The sequence below is a fragment of the Macrotis lagotis genome, chromosome X (genome assembly GCF_037893015.1).
Source record: "Macrotis lagotis isolate mMagLag1 chromosome X, bilby.v1.9.chrom.fasta, whole genome shotgun sequence".
NCBI lineage: Eukaryota > Metazoa > Chordata > Mammalia > Peramelemorphia > Peramelidae > Macrotis > Macrotis lagotis.
The window spans coordinates 325,031,246-325,056,249 of NC_133666.1; the positions used below are offsets into that span (position 1 = coordinate 325,031,246).

Below are 25,004 nucleotides of genomic sequence, written 5' to 3' on the forward strand. Positions count from 1 at the left end.
AAGGTGGTCCTTCTTTCTCAGATCTCAAACTATATTACAAAGTGCTAATAATGAAAACCATCTTCTACTGACTAATAGAATAGTGGATAAGTGGACTAGATTAGGTCCATAATACATAATAGTAAAAGATCATAGTAATCTAGAGTTTAACAAACCCAAAGATCCAAGATTTGGGGACCAAAAATATCACTTTTGGATAAAAATTGCTGGGAAAACTGTTTGGCAGAAGCTAAATATAGATCAACATCTAATATCTCCTACCAAGATAAAGTCAAAATAGGTACAAGATTTAGACATTAAAATGATAATATAGGCAAATTAGGGGAGCAGAAATCTTTTAGCTGTCAGATTTATGAATTAGAGAAGAATTTATGAACAAGTAAAAGAGAATCTTACAACATGTAAAATGGATAATTTTGATTACATTAAATTTTAAGGTTTTTGCACAAACAAAATTAATGCAGCCATGATGAAAAGGAAAGCAGTTAACTGGGGGAAAGGAGGTTGTGGCAAGTAATCAAAGTTCTCATTTATTAAATATATAGAGAACAGAGTTAAATTTTTAAGAAAATTAGTCATTCCCCAACTGAAAAATGGTCAAATGATATGAACAGGAACTTTTCAGAAGAAAAAATCAACGATAGTTATTGTCATTTTTTCTTAAAAAAAATATCTAAATCACTATTGATCAGAAAAAAATATAAATTAAAACATCTTTGAGGTGCCACCTCATACCTATCAGATTGGCTAACATGACAGAAAAATAAAATGACAAATTTTAGAGGCAATATAGCAAAATAGGGACATTAATGCATTGTTGGTAGAGTTGTGTCCATCCATTCTGAAGAAAAATTTGGAACGATGCCCAAAGAGCAATTAAGTTGTGTTTACCCATTGATTCAGCAATACCACCACTAAGTCTGTATCCCAAAGAGATAAAAGGGAAAAAAAGGAATATGTATAGAAACTCTTTGTAGAGGCAAAGAATTGGAAACTGACAGGATGTCCATCACCTGAGACAAGTGTAGTATGATTGTAAAGGAATACTATAATGCTAAAAGAAATAATGAGTAAGATGCTCTCAGAAAAAAACTAAGAATTACATTGTGATACAAAGTGAAATGAGTAGAATAAGAGAACATTATACACTGTAACAATAATATTATACAATAATCTAATGTGAATGACTTAGACTATTCTTAACAATACAATGATCCAAGATATTTCTGAAAGACTCATGAAGAAAAATGCTATCCACCTTCAGAGAAAGAATGATGGAGTCTGACTGCAGATTGAAGTATATTTTAACTTTATTATTCTTGGAGTTTTGTCTGTGTTTTCTTTCATGACTAATATGGAATATGTTTTGTATGACTGCACAAGAATAACCCATATCAAATTGCTTATCTCTTTAAGGAAAAAGGGAAGGGTGGGAAAGAGAGAATCTGGGACTGAGGATTTTTTAAAAAGCAAATGTTAAAATTTTTATTAACATATGATTAAAAAATAAAAATAAAATATAAAAAATAAGAACAGATAAAAATTCAGAGAAGCACAAGAAGACAAAAAAACTGATGCTGGAAAGGATGAGAGGAAAAATAGGTACACTAATAAATTGTTGGTAGTTTAATGAACTGGTCTAATCATTTTGAAGAACAATTTGGAACTAAGCCCAAAAGGCTATAAACTATGTATATATCCTTTGTCCTAGTGCTACCATAACTAGATCTATATCCCAAAGAGATCAAAGAAAAAGGAAGCGAATCAATATATATTAATGTATTTATAACAATTTCTTTTTGATGGCAAAGAATTGGATATCAAATGGATGCTCATCATTTGGGGAAAATCTGAATAAGTTGTGGCATATAATTGTGGTGGAGTACTTTTGTGCTATAAAATATGACAGAGGGTGGTTTCAGAAAAATATGACAAGACCTATATGAACTGATACAAAGTGAAATGAGAAGGAACAGATCATGACTGGACTCATGTGAGGCTAACTTGAGAAGGATTTCAGATCCATGGAGAGTCAGACTGAATAGTTATTATCGATGCCAAAATCAACATTTAATTAAAAGAAAGTCTAAACTGATAGTACTCTGAATAATTTCAACAATTTCAACCTGATCCATTCAAATAAGTTATCGATGCTGAATTCAGTTCTATAAGATGTATTAAGTTGGTACTACATGCACAGCCTGGAGCTAGATACCAGAGATGTCAAGACCAAAAGAAAAAAATGAAAATACAGTATTTACTGTAGCTTATTTTTATTAAAAAAGCAGACCATAGAAAAAAAACCAAGATTTTTCCCTTGATCATCACTATTTTCTACAGAAGTTTAACTGATATAAAGCAGTTGCCACAAAAAAGAAGGCAAAAGGACTCTGAAACCCCTTTGGACATGAAACACTTGATCTCTTTGCTGAGCAGAGGGAAGTGGCAGCCAAGGGAAACACTACTTTAGAACAGTTTCATTTGTAAAACACTATGGGGACTATGGTGGAAGATTATAAATAATATCATCTCATAAAACAGCAAAAAGTTGTGGAAGCAAAAACAACCCTAAAGAAAGCTTGGTGTGAGATGCAAATAAGCCACATCATCCCCAAAGTATTCATAGATGAAATTGGCAGGAGGACAACAAATAGATGTAAAATGGAAGAAATTTGTCTACATTTTGGTAACAATCTATTTTTATCATCAATGACAGAAGAATCACCACATTTGGACTCAAATACCTAAGTCTTCAATGTGGCACTGGAGGAAATAGAAATGGTTCTTAAGAAGAAAGTGTCAGAAAGAGCAGCTGAACTAGATCAAGTAGACACAAGTAATTTGTGCCTGAGAAGGCACAATTTTAAACACCATGAGAGGTAATTTTGCAAAGATTGTTCAAAGAAGGGGGAAACAATCACTAATGATATTAATACTGACAAAAGACAGTTGAGTGAATATCAGTAACTACCAACACAAATGTCTACTTTCTCATCTGCATAAAATATTTACAAAAATGATCTACATGGGTATCAAGGTTTTTCTTGATAAAAATATGAAACAAGAAGAAACTTTTGCAAATCATTTTCTAAAGAGGGTCACATCTTTGCAGTAACACAAGTGAACAGAAACTACAAGATCCCTGTGGGTTTAATTTGTTAATCAGACAGAGAGAGAAAGAGAGAAAGAAAGAAAGAGTTGACTTAAAAACTATCCTCCCACAACAGGCATAAGTTAAAATCATCCAAGATTGATTGATAATTACAAATATGGATATTTCTGGGAAATTTATTCATATATTCATTACTAACCATGGGGGATATCTTAAACAAGGTCCAAAAAAAAAAGAAAATTTCCTCAAGGATGGTAAAGTCTTCCAGATGCTCCCTTTTTCAAACAGTATCTTGCTGGATGCATTGAGTTCCAGAATGTTATAGAGCTTTCTCAATGAGATACATGATTTTCAAAAGTTGTTGCCTTTACAATCAAGAAAAACTAAATGCATGAAAACTACTGTTTGGTTTGTGAAATTCAGTTGAATGACTATTCCATGAAATACATCAGTTCAATTATTTAGGATAGGCACTAAAGATGATTAATGATTTGAACCATAATTTGAACAGAAAGAATAGAATGAGTGGGACTGAATAGTGCTTTTAGTAATTCCAAGATGCTTACCAATAAAAATATCAGTGTTTTAACACAGAAGTTCTTCTAGTGATATTTCCTGACTGTAAATCTTGACATGCAACAATCTCTGAGGAATTAAAATGAAGTTGAATGAATCTTATATAAGAAAACATATATAAAAAATATAGTAAATATTTAAGTACAATATGATTTTCTCTCCCTGACAGTAGTTGTAATAGTAATATTAATGACCAAAGTCCACACGAGAAGTTACAAAGGCATGAATTAGGATGATGACTCTGAGAGGATGATAAGTAGTAGACTGGATAAGATTTGACAACTTACTGGATAAGGAAAGTGAGGGAGAAAGAAAGGTCTAGAATGACTTTGAGATTATCAAATCTACATTGAGGAAATAATGTCCTTAATAGGAACAGGGTAAGTTGGAAAAGCGATGGTTTAGACGAAGTACTCATGGTCCTCTTTTCTAAGAGGACAATTATCCACACCATAATATTTTTAATTTTCTTTTTTTTATTACGACCCAATAATTTTCAAGAAAAATGAACATTTCAGGGATATGGGACATAAAGAAGATTATGTACAAAGCTGTATATTATGTCATATGTCCTTTATTTTTAAGTATATATTCAATTTAACATGGTAGTAAAAAAATTACCCTTTTTGCTTATGTTCCTTTCTGAACTTCTTTTTGTCTTCTATTTAATGTTTAAATGCTTTGTGCTTTTTTCTTGCATTAGTTTCTCTGTCTTCTCATAATTAACATTTCATATTTTATCATCTTTGCTAATATAATGAGTACAAAGTGAAAACTCAGAGTTGCCTTAACTTTCATTTCTCTTATTATTAGTGACTTAGAACATTTTAAAAATAGTTGCTGATAATTTGTATTTCTTCATTTGAAAATTTTATATTAATATATTTTCTCTATTAGAAAAAATCTCTCTTCTTCTGATGTATTTATATCAATTCCACCTTTTTATTTTGTAGATCAGATCTTTATTAGAGAAATATGACACAAAGATTCCCCCCTCCCCCACAAAGGAACAGGTTCTCTTCTAATTCTAACTATATAGATTTTGTCTAGATGAAATCTTTTCAATCTTATGTAATTGAAGTTGTCAATCTAAATCTTCCATGATTACCTTTCTCTTTGTAGTTAAGAATCCTCTCCCTGTCACTATCAAAAGTGTCTCCTTTTGTCCTCTAAATTAAATTCTAAAATCTTTTACACATGGCTATACCCAGTTAGAGTTTATTTTGCTATATGATAGAAGATTTTGACCTAAACCTAATTTCTGCCAGATCGCTTTTCAGTTTCACTAGCAGTTTTTGTCAAAGAGATTCCTTAACTTAGTAGTTGGAATAATTGTTTTTATCAAATATTATGCTGCTGTGTTTAATTATTTCTGAGTCTTGATCAACATTTCATTTTCTCCATTTTTTCACATTGGAAAACTGTTGGAGTGGAGCCAAGATGGTGGTGTGGAGGCAGGAATTTCCAGAAGCTCTTCCCCAGAACACTCCAATCTGCCATAAAATATGACTCTAGACAAACTCTAGAGTGGCAGAACCCATAGAAAGCCTGAGTGAAACAATTTTCTGGCTCAATACAGCTTGGAAGATATTCAGGAAAGGTCTATTCCACTGGAATTGGAAAGAGTCACAGAGCAGCCCAGGTCATAGTCATGCTGACCTGGAGCAAACCAGCTCCAGCCTTCCAGTAACAGCCCACAAGAGCACCTGGGTCCCTAGGAGGACCTGGGTCCATGGCAGCAGGAGCAGTTTCCACAGCTCTCAACCCATGGATCGCCAAGGACAACTTGGAAGGACAGTAGGAAAACTCTGCCACACCAGAGTGAATTCGGAACCCAGGTCATTGCAGTCCTCAGCAGAGGCCTCAGTACGGCTTTTCCCAGGGAACCTGCAGAGCCATCCAGCTGCTCCTTCCAGAGAACTCAGTCCACAGACAGTAAGCGGGGTGGGAGAAATTGCAGGGATGTCTCTGATATCCCTGGGGCAGGACTCTGCTGCTTTGCCAAACTCAGATCCTGGTCACAATCTGAGGCTCCATATTGCCATAGTAGAGCAGGGACTCTCCTCACAGCTCCAAGACAGAGGGGAGTGCTTGTGATCATCCACAGATCAGAGCACATGCCAGGAAAGCAATGAGTCTCTTATAAGACCTTGAAGGTATTAAAGTCTTGGGTCGGGGGGGGGGGTCCCAAAAAAACACCCAAAAGCTTTGAAAGTGTACCACAATTGGGTCATAAGCTGGGGAAATGAGCAAACAGCAGAAGAAAAAGAATTTAACCTTAGAAAATTATTTTGGTCCCATGGAGGATCAAAATATACACTCAGAAGATAACAAAGTCAAAGTTTCTGTTTCCAAAGCCTCCAAGAAAAATAGGAATTGGACTCAGGCTATGGAATAACTCAAAAAAAGACTTTGAAAGGCAAGTAAGGTAGGTAGAGGAAAAATTGGAAAGAGAAATGAGAGAGATGCAAGAAAAACATGAAAACCAAGTCAGCAGTTTGAAGGAGATACAAAAAAAAATATTGAAGAAAATAATAACAGTTTAGGTCAAATGGAAAAAGTAGTCCAAAAGGGCAATGAGGAGAAGAATACCTTAAAAAGCAGACCTGACCAGATGAAAAAGGAGATATTAAAAAAAAGCTCCCTAAAAAATTCTCTTTCAAATGTAGAATGGTAGTAAGGGAAGCTGATGACAATAAAACAAAACCAATAGAATGAAAAACTAGAAAAACTGTGAAATATCTCATTGGAAAAACAACTGACCTGGAAAAGAGATCTAGAAGAGATAATTTAAAAAGTATTGGACTACTTGAAAGTCATGACCAGGAGAAGAACCTAAACCTCATTTTTTAAAAAATCCTCCAGGAAAATAACACTGATATCCTAGAAGCAGAGGATAAAATAGAAATTGAGGGAATGTGCCTCTGAAAGAGATCCCAAAATGAACTCCTAGGAATATTATAGGCAAATTCCAAAATTCCCAGTCAAAGAGAGAATATTACAAGCAGTCAGAAAGAAACAATTTTATTGTGGCACTACAGTCAGGATTACACAAGGTACATTAAGGGTTCATAGGGCTTGGAATATGATATTACAGTAGGCAAAGGAGCTTAGACTGCAACCAAGAATCAACTACCCAACAAATCTGAACATCCTCATTCAGGGAAAAAGATGGACATTCAATAAAATAGGGGATTTTTAAACTTTCCTGTTGAAATGACCAGAACTGACAGAAAGTTTGATCTTCAAGTACAGAACTCAGGTAAAGTATAGAGAGAGTAGACAGGAAGGGCAAATTATAAGGGATTTAATGATATTGAACTGAGTGTATTCCTCTATAGGAAGAAGATAATGCTAATTCATATGAACCTTCCCATTTATTAGAGTGGTTGGAAGGAGCATATATCTATATCTATATATCTATATCTATCTATATCTATATCTATATCTATATCTATATATATATATTATGGACAAGGCACAAGAGAGAGCTCAATATAAAGCTATAATATGCTGTAAAAGGAATGTACTGGGAGAAAGGGAAAGGAGAGGTAGAATGTGCTAAGATATTTCATATAAAAGAGTTAAGAAAAAACTTTTGCAATGAAGTGGAAGGGGAGGGAAGGTGGGGGAGAATGAGTGAGTTTTATTCTCATAGGAAATGGTTCAGAGAGGAAATAACATACATACTCAATAGGGTATAGAGATCTATCTTATCCTACAGGAAAAAGGAGAGGAATGCTATGGGAGAAAGGAGGCAGGGAAAAGGAGGAGGGTGTAGGTGATGGAAGAGAGGGAAGATTGTGGGAGAGTGTAGTCAGATACATCACACTTTTGAGAAGGGGCAGGGTGAAAGGAGAAAGAAAATTGAATAAATGGGAATGGGGAAGAATAAAATGCATAGAAATATAGTTAACAATAGCAACCATGAAAAAAATATTGAAGCAATTTCTCTGATGAACTTATGATAAAGAATGCAACCCATTCCAGACAGAGCTTATATGTCTGAACACAGACCTTGTTTTCTCTTGCTTTATTTTTCTTGAGGTTTCTCTATCTTTTATTAGAGGAGGGGGATTATATTTACTTTACAAGATTATTATAAAAATGTGAAAATTAATAAGCATTGAAAACTGTCAACCCCATTTCTATTCAGCTAAAATAACCCTTTCTGCTAATAAAAAGTAAAAAAGAGAAAAAGAAATAAATAGAACAGGAAAAGAAATGAAGAAAAAAGGAGAGAGTAATTTGAGGATTATCTACATTTTTCTTTGTGTGGGATGTTTAATCTAAAGAAAAGTGCAAGAGGAAGTAAGAATGAAGAGAAGGAGGAGGAGGAATACTTCTATTTGTACAACACTTTGCAATTTAGAAAAGTCTTAAGTTCTTCTAGCAATAATCAAAAATATGGCAAATGTTATTAACCCCCCTTTTTGCAGATAGGTAACCCAATACTCAGGATTCCTATAATAAGTAGAACCCAAGGCTGTTGATCTAAAGTAGGCTTTTCACCATAGTACCATGAAAGCAGTCTTCAAATATTTAAAAGAAGACTAATTGAAGACTAATTGGGCTTACTGTGAGTAGCTTCAAAGTCTAGACCTAGATGAACAAAACTACAATCAAAGATTTTTAACTCAACATAAAACTTGTTCAAAATAGAACTTTGGGAAACTTAAAATTATAATAATAGAATGAGCTATCACATGGGTAAATGAGTTCTTCATAATTTAGAAATATTAAATTAGAATCTGCATGACCACTTCTCAAAGATGTCATAAGAGGAATAAAATATATCAATGAGGATTAAAGCAAATGACATTCTATGTATTTTTTTAACTCAAAGGTTCTATAAATCTATATTCCAAAAGTGGTGGTATTAAAGTTCAAGTTCCTCTCTCTTTTACAACCAGCTGTGTATCCATCAGAAGATTATTGACCTCTCTTTATACCTCAGTTTATTCATCTGTAAAGTGAAAAGACTAGATTATATAATATCCATGATCTGCCACAGCTCTAAATTTATCTTCTCTGACAACTTGTCTCTTCCTTAGCACAAAGTCCAACATATTTATGATGCTCAATAAACACTTGATCTACTGAGTGAACTATCCAAAATCTAGGCCCAGAGAAATTATGGAAGAGCTCATCTGATTATCATTGGTCTGGTCATTATGGCAAAGGTCTTCTACTAATGCAATACATTGATCCAAAACAAGATACTAGGTATATGAAAAATGAACTTTGTTATCTAGGAAACTAAGGCTAAAAATGGGATATCATATGTAACAGAATAGATCATATAACTCAGAAATTCTATACTCTGTCCATTTGTAGTATTTTACTCTTTTTTCCTAAATTATTAAAATATTTTAGTGATCCTAACTCTATCTCAGGTGAACTAATCAAGGAAAAGAATGCATGCATATCAAAAGCCAAGAGAACTGGGAATTTTAGGAAGGGTAAAAGGAATCCTTGGCCTCTCCCCACAAAACAAAACAAAAATAAAAAAACGGAGTTCAAGTTCAGTAAAGGACAAAGAAAAAGTGGGGGGGGAACAAGGGTAAGATCTACAAATTCAATAACAACGACGGAACAATATATTGTATACAAGAAACACCTAAAAGTAAAGACATAAAATGAGACAGATCAAAATTTCCTTATACACTGACACAAGCACATACAGAACAAGAATCACAAGTCGGGGGCGTCTGGGTGGTGTAGTGGATAAAGCACCTGCCTTGGAGTCAGGAGTACCTGGGTTCAAATCCAGTCTCAGACACTTAATAACTACCTAGCTATGTGGCCTTGGGCAAGCCACTTAACCCCATTTGCCTTGCAAAAACCTAACAAAAAAAAAGAATCACAAGTCCTGGCACATCCTGGAAGAGCATTTCCAATGACCCTTCTTCTGAAGAATTAAAATATGATCAACAATAAACCTATCAGATTTTGATAGGTTTTAAACCTGATCTTATTGTAGAGGGTTTAGCACAAGGTAATCCATAATCAAACTGAGAAATTTGCTAAATAATTTTAAAAGTTTCTAAAGAATGGACCATTGTTCATCTCTAAACAAAATGAAAAAAGTCTCAATAAAACTGATTTTTATTGGACATTAGATGAAGATAACTGATGGAAATCCAGGAACTCCAAATAGTTGATTATTGACCATTGCGCCTTTTTGGTACATAAAAACAGTCTGATCACACTCTCTTCACTCTGAGTATGTGAGAATGAATGTACTCTTTGCTTGTGTCTTTTTTTCCAAAACATATCAAGATAGAGGTGCATAGTGTACAGAGAACTAGGTCTAAACTCAGGAGAACCTGAGTTCAAATCTAGTCAGGCATTTACATGTTGTATGAATCTAAGCAAATCACTTAACATCTTTGCCTCAATTTCCTCAACTGTAAAATGGGGACTCTAGAGAAGGAAATAGCAAACCAACTCCAGTATCTTTGACAAGAGAACCCCATTAAAAATAGGGTCATGAAGAATCAGACACAACTAAATGACTTAACAACAACAACAATTATCCTCTCCCTATTCCAGTCACTAGCAATGGCATCTTATAGCAGAACCACAGGACAGTGACTAATGATCCTGAGAAATAGACATTTCCACCCCTGGTAGCTACTTCATGAGTCAAGGGTACCTGAATTTGAGGGTTATATCACTGGCGCTATTTAAAGAAAGATTTTTGTAAAGGGAAGACAATAACCTATATAGTTACAGCATTATAATCTATTTGGAAAATAAAACCAAAGAAAGAATAACTAAATTTCAGGGTCAGTAAAATGTTTCAAAGTGTCTGGGGGTGTCTAAACCACAGGCAGTACATCATATCTTAGGAAGATTGTGGAGAACTCTTGGGGAAAGAAAAAATTTCAAGAAAATAGAAAGTTGTCCAAAAATCAGTTTCTTTTTGGGTGGGTAGGAAGGGTTAATGGACTTTTTGAAAACTTTATTTTGTATTTGTTGAGGGACTCCTGTGCATTCTTGACATTTTGTTCATTTTCCATGGGTTGAAATAAAAAGCCGTACCATACCTAACAATTATGATGAATGTTGAATGGTGGTACAAAATTTAGAATTGTGTACTCCCACATTTGGGGCATTTTAAACATCAACTATACTTAGGTCTTATCTTTAGTACTTTACTGTATTAATCCAAGAAGAAGAAAAAGAAACAGAGAAAAAAGAAAAGGCTAATCTTTGTAGGCTTAAGCTCCCTTAAGATAAATCCAAATTTTTTGAATTCCAGAATAGAGTCCCTTGGAGAGGAGAGGGGGTCATGTCAACACCTTATCTTCAGCCTCTGTGTCTTTATACTGCCCGTGTCTGGAATGCCTATTTTCCTATATTGTCTCCAAAAAATTTTAGCTTCCTTCAAGGTTCAGCTAATGTACTACCCCCTGTGAAACATTTCTTGATTCCTCCAATTAGTCATGCTCTCTTTCTTTTGTTCATTAATCTGTGTACCTACTGTAGGCCAAAGTAGAATGTAATCTTTTTGAGGGAAGACACCTTGTCTCTTTTTTCTCTAGGATATAACATTGTGCCTCTCACATAACAAATCTGCTCAACAAGTATTAATTGAGAGGTGGCTAGGTGGCATAATGGATAAAGCACCAGCCCTGGAGTCAGGAGTACCTGGGTTCAAATCCGGTCTCAGACACTTAATAATCACCTAGCTGTGTGGCCTTGGGCAAGCCACTTAACTAAGTCCATTATATATTAGACCAGAAGTGGCATCATCTACATTAAGCCCAGAGAATGGGGTTTTTTTGGTTTTTTTATAGGGTTTTTTTTGCAAGGCAAACGGGGTTAAGTGGCTTGCCCAAGGCCACACAAAAGTGTCTGAGACCAGATTTGAACCCAGGTACTCCTGACTCCAGGGCTGGTGCTTTTCCACTGTGCCACCTAGCTGCGCCCCCCCCCCCCCCCCCCCCCCCGCCAGAGAATGGTTTTAAGGCTATTCTTAAGGTCCTTCAGTGATGGTCTTTGTTATCTCCTGAAAAAATCTATTATCCTTTTTAACAGTTCTGAGTTATCAGGAAGTTTTCCTTCTAATCAGTTAAAATCTGGCTTCACAATATCTATCTATCCATAAGTCCATAAGCATGGTAGATATGGTAGACACAGTGTTAGTGCCAGAACTGAAGATGCAAAAGAAAAATTATTTGTGCCCCCAAAGAAAATACAATAGAAAAGACAATATGTATATTGGTATATCTACATGTATATTCAAGATAATTTCAAGCAAAAAAAGCCTCTAGCTGCTGAGGTGATCAAGAAAGACTTCACAGGGAAGATTTATACACATTGCTCTTTGTTCTGCTTATTTTCTCAGGACAAGGAAAAAAATCTAACATTTTCCATAGGGCATCCTTTTTTTTGTTTGTTTGTTTTTTAGGTTCTTGCAAGGCAAATGGGGTTAAGTGGCTTGCCCAAGGCCACAAGGCTAGGTGATTATTAAGTGTCTGAGACAGGATTTGAACCCAGGTACTCCTGACTCCAGGGCCAGTGCTTTATCCACTGCACCACCTAGCAGCCCCAGGCATCCTTTAAAAAACCTTGACAGCAACTCTCACACCCCCTCCTATCCCTTCCATCTTTTTTCCAGTCAAAACATCACTTCACTTTCCTACTGGAATGCCTCCATTCATTCTGTATAGAATGCTTTTGAAATCTTATTCTGTCATTCATTCTTCAAGGTTCCATGTAAATACTGCCTCCTCCAGGAAACCATAACACACTCCTTGCTCTTGCCAAGCTTCCCTTGCCTATTCTTCTACAACCCACATGCAATTTATATTTATGAAGCTCCTTTGTACAAAGACATTGTGCTAGGTCCTGCAAATTTAAAGACCTTTCTTGTTGCAGTGATCTCCTCCCTATTTGCTCACACATCATATATGTATGTTTGTATACAATATACATATATGCAGCTATATATATGTGTATGTCCAGTTCCCTTTGCCTACTTGGGCAGCCATGAAAATCACTAGATGATGAACTGAAGCTAACAAGAAGTAAAGCCTAGCATCTTCACTGGGTAGCAGAGACTGGGAGGAGAATGAGCCTGTCTATGACAAGAAATGGCTGAGATGTAGTGCTTTATGCTTTCCAGAGTCTTTTCACAAACATCATCTTGTTTCATCCTAATTCCTACCCTATGTTTACCCAGGCAAGATGTTTTCATCTTCATTTGAAAGAAATGACCATGGAAGCCCAAAGAGATAATTATGTCTTATCTAAAACAGTATACTGTATTTGATGTTAGAGGATGCATATACAAATCCTGACTCTTCTATTTACTCTCTGTGTGACCTTGGTTCTTCACTTAAGTTCTCTAGATATCCATTTCTTCTTCTATAAGATGAGGGATCCTCTGAAGCCCTTTTTATCTCTATATCTAAAATATTATGATACTAAGGTGAGAGGACAAATTAGTTGTAGACTTGGATAAGGCAAAGTTTTCTTAGACCATCTAGTTCACCCACTTGGAAAACCCTTTTCCTGCTCCTTAAGTATTTAAATTTTACTAAATCATCCAGGTTCACCTTAAATCATATCAATTTGGGTAGCAGAGAATGGGGGGACAAATAAAATATAACATGGAGGAGAATGTATATGTGTGTATACATATTATATAATACATATATATTGATTACTCCACTGTCTTCTCTTATCAATAGTCCATAGTATAAGGCTATTGTCAAGCATTGTTTTCTCACTTGCTTAGACTTCATTTCATATTTGATTATATATTGTCTTGCATTACTCTGTAACTAATACATGTGAACTTAATCTCAAGAACTAGTCTGAGAGGGCAACTTCTATGTTTGCTCCAGATAGCTGGTATATTAGGTAGACCACTAGAGTTGGAATTGGGAAGTTTTTATTTTGAATCCTACCTTGAATAATCCCTGGCTGTGGGATCCTGAGTGAATAAAAACCTCTCTTGGACTCAATTTTTCCACTGTAAGTTGAAAATAGTAATAGCACCTATTTTATAGGGTTGTGAGGATAATAAGGTAACATGAAATATAAATAAGGTAATATATGAACATTATAATAAAATAACATGAAATAAGGCAATATAGAAAAAGACAAAGTAATATATAAAACATTTTATATTTCATATGAGATATGAATATGGTAAAAGGTGAATACTTAGGTAATATGTGAATTACCTAATAAGGTAATATGTGGAAAAAACCTTCAAGTATTATGTAAATGTTAATGATTATTCTTAGCCTCCTTCTTCCTGTCTCCCTCTATGCATATGACAAGCAAAGAGTAGCAGCTCAGCACAAAACTGAATTGGGTTTTAAGGCTCTTCTCTCCTTCTGTGTTTTCAAGAGGCACAGGACATGGTAAACCTGGAGGCAGCATCCCAGACTATGGGAATCTGGATTGGTCAAAAGGTTGGGAAAATAATAAGTCCATTGTTGGTCATCAGCAAAGAGGAACCCTAAGCTTGTTGCTTAGACACTGGCAGCAATGTCTTGCATTTATAAAACAATGCCCTTCTCTTCCCATCTCCAAGTACATGGCAAATTACCCTGATGAAGATGGCTCCTGTTGCCACCCGGAGCGACAGTCCCTGGGCTGATGAGGAGGCTCCCAACAGAGCCCATGGGGAGCAGATGCCATGAAGGGCTGCAGGAGCCTCCCACCTGGTGGCAGCTGTTGAACAGCTGTTCTGTCATGCAACGACTCAGCTTGAGATGAGGACAGAAACTGGAGATATGCCTGAAGCCCATAAAACCGGAACCTTGTTCATTATAAAAGCTCCTCTCGGAGGCAAAAACAAAGAAGAAAACGACGTGGAGATAAAAACTAATGAGAAAGAAGGATTTTCTCATTGTTAGTAGAGCAAACACATGGTGTTATAATAGAAAGATCAGTGTGGTCTAGGAGTGAGAAACCGTGGGCTCCAGTGATGGATGTGTCACAAATTAACAATGTCAAATGAGGTGCCATTTGTAAAACCCTCAACGTAAGGCCTGACACCTAGTAGGCATGATTTAAGTTCTTATTTTCTTTCCCTTCCCTAATGTGGCCTTGTACTGACTGTGTTACCTCTCTGAAACTGATTAGCTTCATTGATAAAAGGTGAGGTTTGGATTCTACGCTTCCTAAGATCTCATCTAATTCTGATTATTCAAGATTTCATGTTATGATCTTAAATAGACACATTGACCATCTAGATAAAATTTAGCCCTAGACAAGCACCTGCATTGTGTGATGTGAGAGAGAGAAGGAAGGTATACAAACATCTCTCTTCAGACTTGCTCCACAGTGACGAGGTCAGTAGAGATTCATTCATTTGAGGAATCTTGTTAATTCCTGATAAATATCTTCCCTGAGAGTATTATTGCATTATTAACATGTTAACATAGCAACATGTTAGCACAGAAAAATTGGTCAGAATATTTTCTGTTTTGTTTTGTTTACAAATGTAAGGAATAAAGAATGGTTTGTTCCATACAGTGTTTAGCAGGGAGAAGTGAAAAAGGGTCACTCTTCTATCTAGGCCATGTATCTGGCCACCCACAGAGGATGATTTCAAAGTCTCTGGGAAAGTCCTGATGTTTAAAAGTCCTTTCCAATCTGCCTACTGATTTCTAAAGCATGTTTGCTTTTTGTTTGTTTTTTGTTTTAATCATCATTGTTACCATTGCTACTACTGCTTCTGCTGCTGCTGGTGGTGATAGTTTGTGGTAGTGGGAGGGGGGAGAGAAGATGGTAGTGAGGATACAGGGGTGGAAATGATGGGGATATCAGGGAGGTAGCCAGGTTGTTTTCTCAAGGAACCAAAACTTTATCTCAAAAGGAAAACTCAGATTCAAAATATGAACCCATTGGGGAGCTACACAAACAGCATTCATGCTAAGGTGTAAATGACTGTTGTGTTCTTTTCGAAGAGGAAGATTTGACAGTGAAAAGAAGGGACTTGGTATTCTAAAACCTGGGCAGGTGGTAGAGAAAAGTGAAAAAAGGGCAGGTGGGGCAATGATGCTGTCTGGACAGGGTGACTTCCATGTCAGCAGGCAGAGAGGGAAGGAGGAGCTACCCACAGATGACATTTATCTGATATAACAGGGACTTAAAACTAAAATAATCTTTAGAGTTCATCTCCCCTTCTTTCACAAAAGAGGAAACTGAGGTCCAGAAAGGTTAAGTAATTTGATGAAGACAAGTAATAACAGACATAAACAAGATTTGAACCCAGCTCTTCTGATTCTACTTCTACTGGAATGATGAAAAGTGTCTTTCTTTTTTTATAGAAATATTGTAGCAAAAAGAATGATTAACAGGATATGTGGATGTGCAAGAAGATCAGATTTCAGAAAGGAAGTCTGAGAAGTCATAACTTAGAAAGATGATAGGAATGAGTGGCTAATAGAATATGGCACTTGAGATCACTCCTCTATTCAAACTCAGACCAATCCTTTGGACTACTATTATCAGGTTTTGCAGACTCCCCTTTGACTTCATACCATTCATTCTGCTTGTCCCATGGCATCTCTATGACTCGTTATTTGGGCTGCCAAATTATAAAGATGAGCCTCTTGACTTCCAAATTCTGGGACTGATGGTATTGGATTTGATCTCTTCAATTAGTTATACATACTTTCTGTCTGCCTCCTATTCACAATCTCAAATGACTTCCCAATTCTGTCCAGTTCTATACCTTATGGCAACATATTTTACTGAACCTTCACTCGTACTATCTTGGCCATCCTACACCTCTCATTCTATCCCATACACAAGCTCAACCTAAACCCTGAAATCCTTATCTGTCAGGTGGGAATAATTACCATCCCTATCAAATAAAGTTGATTCACAGCTCTTTGTCAAAATTAAAGCACTAGCATAGAATCACAGATTTTAAGAACTGAAAGGAGTCTCTTGATGTCATCTAGTAGAATCTATAACCAAGAAATCCTCATGAGAACATATTTGACAGTGGTCTCCTTTGCATGAAGATCCCCAGTGAGTGTGAACCCACCACTTCTTAAGGCAGTTTATTTCACTTTTAGACAGTTCTAATAATTAGGATTTTTTTTGCTTTTTTTCCCCTTGAAATATGAAGTTTAAATTTATCTCTTTGCAACATCCATTCATTTTCCTAGTTCTGTCCTCACAATTCAAATAGAATAAATTTACTCCCTCTTGCAAATGAGAGTCCTTTATATATTTGAAGACTGTTATCATGTCCTCTCCTGAGTTTTTTTTCCTTTTCAAGGTTAATTAGTCCTAATTCTTTCATTGGATTCTCATATAGCATAGATTCCTGACCTTTCACCATCTAGACACTCTCCAGATGACACACAGAACTGTATACAGTACTTTAGATGTAATCTGATTAGGGCAGAGTATAGAGCGAATGAATACCATCCCCTTAGTCCTACATTCTATTCCTGTCTTAACGTACCCCAGGATGATATTGTTTTCTTTGGTGTCCAATCACTCTGTTGATTCATGTTGAACTTCTATCTAACCATGTCTTCCTCAATCCTGTGCCTGTAGTTATTTCTCTTTTTTTTTTTTTAGGTCAAATGTAAGACTTAACCTTTATCCCTATTGAATTCAGGCTTATTTCAATCAGCCCAATGGTGCAGCCTCAAGATAATTTTGTATTTTGTTATTTAGTTTATTACTATTACTCAGTTGGTGTCATCTGCAAAACTGATAGGCATGCCACAATTTGCCTTTAACTGAGACACTGATAAAAATATTAAATAGGACAGATCCCTAAGGTACTCCACTGGAGACCTCTGTCAAGTTAACATTGAACCATTAATGACTGCTCTTTAAATTGGACCATTCAACCAGTTTTGAATCTAATTATATTATTGTTTAGTCTACAATTCTCCTCATCCACAAGAGCATTGTGAGTCATATACTCATACACATGATATAATTATGACAGTACAGTCAACAAAGTCTTACAAAATGAATTACCTGAGCCAATTTAATCAATCTAGAGAGCAAATATAATTCACCCTGACCACTTAGTTTATATACTTTGGGGGGGGGGGGTGGACATTTGTAAAATGATCCCATAGACTGTACTGATCAGATGAGCCAAGTAAATCTATATTATTTAGTGCTGAGTTAACTTTTTTGTTGTTCAGTCATTTGTTTGTTTTGAGGGATTTGTTTTTCAGTCATGTCTACCTCTTCATGATCCCATTTGGAATTTTCTTGGCAAAAATATTGGAGTCATTTGCCATTTCCTTTTCCAGTTCATTTTATGGATGAGGAACTAAGGTAAATAGGGTTAAATGACTTTCCCAGGTTTTGAGACCAGATTTGAACTCAGGAAGATGAGTCTTCCTGACTCATGACCTGACACTTTATTCATTGTACCACCTAGCTGATTTGGTCTGTATGAAATCATTTTTATATAAAAGGAATGATACTGTTCTTGTTCTTGCAGGCTTCTGCCCTGATTTATAACTGGTGCTAGATTATCAAAGAGGAACAATAAATACATTGATGACAAGGTCTGTCTATCTCACAGAGAATGGTGTCCAAGGAGAGATACTGATCCTGGATGAAGTTGTGGAAAATGTTCCAGAATAATTGGAAATAAAACATTAAAATGATAAACCATAGTATTAAACCTAGGAAAGAAGGAATGTGAACAAGTAAGGGGGAACTAGATTGCATAAAATTTTTCATAAATTGGGAATAAAAGGCAAATACAAAGCTATGAGGCATCAATGTCCAAGCAACATAGAAGATAGTTCAATAAATGAATATCAGAGGGATGAGGTAATCAAAATAAGAGGAGGACCTGCATTAGATTGGATTAATAGTGAAAATTTCTTCATAGAATCTCAGTCTCTAAAACCATTATACATAATTTCTAAAAGATCAACATGTGACCTTTTTACCATATGTGATACATTCAATTCTAATTGCTTTTTATAAATGAAAGGGAGCCATGATTCTGAAAAAAAAAATTAAGCAAGCTATACAAAATAAATGTTTTTTAGGACATAGTTTAGGAATGGCTTGTAAATTCTTTTTCATCCTGTAGCAAGATTACAATCTTTAGGCATCAGTCAGCTAGGTGGTGTGGTGGATAGAGCACCAGCCCTGGATTCAGGAGGACCTGAGTTCAAATTCAGAATCAGAGACTAAATAATAACCTAGCTGTGTGACCTTGGGCAAGTCACTTAACCCCATTGCCTTGCAAATAAACAAAACAAAAAAATCAATCTTTATTGGGATGATTTTAAAATAAATGTGCTGAATAATGTCGGGAGTTGGGTAAAGAGGAGAGAGAGGTATGAGAGAACCCAATGGATTTGGATTAAACATAGAACAGGGAAACTACACAAAGTGGAAAATCCATAGCATAAAGAACTAAGATTTGATAGTAAGGAAATGGTAAAAGCATCAGTAGGAGAAAGAATCCAAAGAAGAATGGTGATAGTGGGGTGGGAGGAAGGATGTTCTTTCCCAAGAATTATGTTGAACCAGATTTTAATTATCCAGATCTTGAGATTCAGAATTGAATCACTGCCACCAAGAAGAGCAAAGCCAATGATATGGATATGCTATCAATGATAGACTATCTTGTAAAGCAGAACATGATTTGGAAAATAATCATAAGACTTTCTTGGCTAGAATCCTTAAAACAGAAATAGAAACATCCTCATCAATGATTTATAATGTTGCTTTAATGAGATGGGGCAGAACCTGGTGAAACACTGAGCAGGAAAAGCAAGCTTTAATTGCCAGTAAACTAGAGACATGCAGGGAGCCAACAGAGGGCAGGAGAGGGTTCCAGACTTCCAACAAAATGTTTTCATGTGATCTGCAGCCTAGGAATGAGAATGTCAAAATTATAGAACTGGGGTTCAGGAAAAGTTACTCTTAGCAAATCACACTTGGAAGTTGAAATGACAACTGTCAGGTCATCTCCAGTCCATTATGGCCAGAAGATTCCAAGACAAGATCTCTAGGAGATATATGGGTATTGAAAATGGAAAGGAAAAATAATAATCTCATTAGCTATTTATCAAAGCCAGAATGATTCCAAAATCAGTAAGTTCACTCTTCTGGAGTCAAATATTTTTCAGTCTGACCATGGAATATAAACATACATACAAATCTAGGATAAGGAAAGGGTAATTTATTTGTCTTTGATATTGACTTTTGATACTTTTATTGAAGTCACATTTTGTATCCTGTTCTTTTTCATTCATACTGAATGTAACCCTGCTTCTTCGTTCCCAGCCTCTTCATCTATTTCTTGTCAATTATCAGAAAGTCAACCAGATAAGAGGTAAAGAGGCACTGAGTGCTAGGCATTCATCTCATTATTCCAGGACAGACATCCAGCTGATTCCCTAGCCCCATCTTGAACAGACAAATCTTCCTAAAACACTGTTTTTATCATGTCAAACATATCTAACCAACCTTTTATAGTCCTCCCCCCCTTAACCCAGAGAATCATAAGTAAACCTCCAATGACTGGAGTTTAAGACCTTCCATAATATGGATTCCCTGTAACTAACTATATTATACCTCCCATAATACAAATCATACCCAAAAACCAGACTCTCATTATTCTGAATTAGCACCATCCTTATCACTATTCCTGAGCCTTTGTTCCTACTATTCCCTATATCTGGAAAATACCACTTGTCTTTATAAATGCTCATAAAATATCCCTTTAATAGTATATTTTTGTCAGAAAAAAAAACTTAGAAAAATTTATAGAAACTGATGCAGAGTGAAATGAACAAAATCAGAAGGACAATTTATACAATGACTTCAAATTCATTTAAAAGAAAATGACTTTGAAATACTTGAGAACACTGGTCAACAAAATAACCAACTTTGACTCCACATGACTAAAGATGAGAAATATATTTCCTACCCCTTGATGGAAATATATCAGATGGTAGGTAAAGGATGAAGTATGGGGACATGTAGGTGACATAGTGGACAGAGCACTGGCCCTGGAGTCAGGAGAACCTGAGTTCAAATCTGGCCTCAGATACTTAAGACTTAAGACATTCAGACACCTAACTGTGTGACCTTTGGCAAGTCACTTAACCCCATTGCTTTGCTAAAACAAAAAAAAGAGAAAAAAAGAATGAAGTATGCATTTTTAGGGGCGGCTAGGTGGTGTAGTGGATAAAGCACCAGTCCTGGAGTCAGGAGTACCTGGGTTCAAAGCCAGTCTCAGACACTTAATAATTACCCAGCTGTGTGGCCTTGGGCAAGCCACTTAACCCTGTTTGCCTTGTAAAAACCTAAAAAAAAAGTATGCATTTTTAGATACAAGTAATATAATACAACTTCCTTTTTCTTGACTTTGATCATATGTTAAAAAACAATGCTTTTATTTAGGGAGAAAGAAGAGTTGACAGGAAGAGGACAATGAATACAATGCAAAAAATAGAGAGAAAAGAGCATCAATTTTTAAAATACACAGAAGAGAGCAAAATACTCAGAATGGAACATAAACTGTTCTAAGACTTTTGGGACATCTTCTGTATGTATATACAAATATATATATACAGATGTGAATGTGTATATAATATATAGGCATACGTATATATATATATATGGCTGTGTGTGAATATATGTACATACTCTTTTTGTAAAGGATTCCCTTTCCATATACAATCATCTACTTCTGGTCTTATTTTTCTGTGAGAATGATGATTGCTCCTAGGCAGTCAGATGGTATAGATTTTGTGAAGAGGATAGAGCACTAGAATTGAAGTCAGGAAGATTTCAGTTCACATCCTCTCAGACAGCTATGTGCTCCTTGGCAAGTTATTTAACTCTCTCAGTCTTGATTTCTTCATCTGTAAAATGGGAATAATAAAAGAACTTACTTCATAGTATTGCTATGACATTCAAAGGAGATAATATACTTTCCAGACATTAAAGTTCTATAAACATGCTAATGATTATGATGCTCAATTTCATATAATAGCATAATTTTGAGTTTCTAGAAGATTTCAGTGAAACTATAAATCCATGAAAGGTCACAAGAAGGTAGCTTGAAAAATCTATCCTCTTCTTTTTTTCTGAAAATTAGCATATCCTTCCATCTTTAGTTCTACCTAAAAAAGTTCATCCCATTTTCCACCTATTTTCCAAGATCACCAATAACAACTCAATATCCAGAGGCTCCAGCTTTTCAGTAACTTAATGTACTTCCACTGAGTCTTATTTGATATTTTTGAGGGCATCTTTTCTTACTCTGTTAGGTGGTGCAGTAGATAAGAATCTTGAATCTAAGAAGGATCTCAGTTCAGTTCCTACCTCAGATACTCAATAGCAATGTGATCTTTAACAAGCCACTTAATTGCAGTCTCAGTTTCCTCTTATATAAAATGGTAATAATAATAAAAATAGCATGTATTTACCTTTAAAAGGACTTAGCAAAACTTAAATCACTATATACATGCCAGTTATTATTATTATCCTCATTTGTCTTGAGTTTTCCTATTTATCATATTTATTCCATATTTCCCAGTCAGAAATTTGATTTCCTTGGTAGAGAAAGTAAGCAAGATATACACTGAATAATGCTACCTTTTTTCTATCATCATTGCTTTATCTACTCCAAATAAAATTACTAAATTTTTTTAATCTTCCTGTTGCTCTCACTATAACTTTAAATATATACTGCCTTCTTTCTTTTGGGTTAATTTTAAACCTTTAGTTCATTTTGAGTCATAGTTCTCAAACTTATTCTTAGAGGATTGTATCCCTCCTTTACATTTATACTTAGAATTTAGAAACTCCCATTTTCTGCAAATGTCTTTTTAAAAACCTAAGTTGACTTGGCATACATTCCAAAGATATCAATAAAAGAAAGATTCCATATATACCAAAATATCCATAGGAGTACTTCTTTTGAAGTAGCAAATTAAAAAAAAAAAAACTACCAGAAGCAGAGTGAATTATCGTTCAGGATCATATGAGCAAGTTGTGTTAATAAATATGTTGGGATCTTATTGAACTAAAGAAACTGTTAACTAAGAAAAACTCAGAGAAAAATGGAAGAATAGGGGCAGCTAGGTGGCACAGTGGATAAAGCATCAGCCCTGGAGTCAGGAGTACCTGGGTTCAAATCCAGTCTCAGACACAATAATTACCTAGCTGTGTGGCCTTGGGCAAGCCACTTAACCCCATTTGCCTTGCAAAAAAACTTAAAAAAAATGGAAGTTATATTAATTGATGCAGAGTGAAGAAAACAGAAACAAGGGGGCAGAGCCAAGATGTCAGCATGAGAACAGCCTTTCCTAGGAGCTCTCTCAAAAATATTCCAAAAAAACCTTAAAAGTATGGCCATAACTAATTTTTTGAGAAACAGAACCGACAGAAAGATTCAGTGGGTGCAATTCTCCAGCCCAGGGTAGCCAGGAAAATCATGGGGAAAGCTCTGTTCCACAGGGTGGAGGGGGCAGCAGCATAGCCAGGATTATAGTGCAGAAACAAAGGAACTCCAGTCTTTCCAGAACAGCCTTCTGGGCATCTAGGAACCTGGTCCTGAGGAACCTAGTAGCAGAAGCAATTTCCTGACCTGGCAACCCAGGAACACCAAACACAACTTCAAAGATCAGTGGAGAAACCTCTGCCAGAATGAGTGGGACCCAGTATGGCCCTCAGTGCATCCACAGCCATCAACATAGTTGCAGCCCTCAGCACAGCCCAGATCCCAGGAAAGGGAAGCAGGCATACAAAGCCACCCAGCAGCTGCTCTCAGAGTGCTCAGACCATGGAAGGTAAGGGATTTGGGGGAAGACTGTCAAGGTCTCTCCTCTGGCCCTGGGATAGGACTATTGTGCTTTGTCTATATTCAGACCCTAGTTGCAGTCTGGGAGAACAGAGCACAGGCAATAGAGTGATCAGAGACTCTCATAAGACCTTGAAGAAACTGAGGTCTTTGCAGGGGTGTCCTAATAATACTCAAAAGCTCAGGAAGCACCCCCAAATTAGTCATAGGTTAAGGAAGTGAGTAAACAGGAAAAAAAGGAACCTGACTATAGACAATTACTTTGGTCCCATGGAGGACCAAAACACACAATCTGAAGATGAGAAAGTTTGAGCTTCTGCATCTAAAGACTCAAAGAAATATAGAGGTTAGGCTTGGGCTATTTCAGAGCTCAAAAAAGATTTTGGAAATCAAGTGAGGGAAGCAGAAGAAAAATTGGGAAGATAAATGAAGGAGATGCAGGAAAAACATGAAAACGAAGTCACCGGATTAGTCAAGGAGATCCAAAAAATGCTGAAGAAAATAACATATTAAAAACTAGTTTAGGTCAAATAGAAAAAACAGTTCAAAAAAGTTAATGAGGAGAAAAATACTTTAAAAAGCAGTATTGGGCAGATGGAAAAAGAGATAAGAAAGTTCTCTGAAGAAAACAAATCATTCAAATGTAGAATGAATGCTATAGGAAGCTGATGACTTTGCAAGGAATCAAGACACAATAAAACAATATCAAAATAATGAAAAACTAGAATTCATGAAATATCTTATTGAAAAAACAACAAATCTGAAAAAAAACAGATCCAGAAGAGACAATTTTAAAATTATTGGACTACCTGAAAAATCATGATCAGAAAAAGAGCCTTGACTTCATTTTTAAAGAATTTCTACAGGAAAATAGCCTTGATATACTAGAAGCAGAAGGCAAAATAGAAATTGAGAGAATCCACTGATCTCCTACTGAAAGAGATCCAGAAAAAAACAACCCAACCCCCAGGAATATGATAGCCAAGTTCCAGAACTCCCAAGTCAAAGAGAAAACATTACAAGCGGACAGAACAAAACAATTCAAATATTGTGGTGCTGCAATCAAGATTACCCAGGACTTGCTTGGAATATAACATTATTCCAGAAAGCAAAAGAGCTTGGAATGCAACCAAGAATCAACTACCCAGCAAAACTGAACATCTTCTTCCAAGGCAAAAGATGGAATTTCAGTGAAACAGGGCAAATTTCAAATGTTCCTATTGAAATGACCAGAACTGAACAGAAAGTTTGATCTTCAAGCACAGGATTCAGGTAAAGCAAAGAGAGGGAAGATGAGAAGGGCAAATTGAGGAATTTAATGATGATGAACTGCATGTATAGGAAGATGATACTGATAATACTCATATGAGATACTGATAATACTTATATAACCCTTCTCATTTATTAGAGCAGTTAGAAGGAAATTTTATAGTCAAGACACAGGAGAGAGCCAAATTTGGAGGTATCTTAAAAATGGAGTCAATGGGTGAAATGTACTGGGAGAAAGGAAAGGAG

The 25,004-nt window shown here is 35.8% G+C and overlaps 1 long non-coding RNA gene across 2 annotated transcripts in view; it reads right to left on the reverse strand.

Annotated features, from left to right (window-relative positions):
* Window positions 1-25,004, reverse strand: part of LOC141500565 (uncharacterized) — a 93,662-nt gene that overhangs the window by 21,513 nt on the left and 47,145 nt on the right. The window contains exon 4 of one of the 2 annotated variants that reach the window (XR_012471967.1): window positions 21,329-21,546. The exons of the other annotated variant lie outside the window; for it this stretch is intronic. This is a non-coding gene — a long non-coding RNA (uncharacterized LOC141500565). The remainder of the gene's footprint in view (window positions 1-21,328; window positions 21,547-25,004) is intronic. 2 annotated transcript variants of the gene reach the window in all.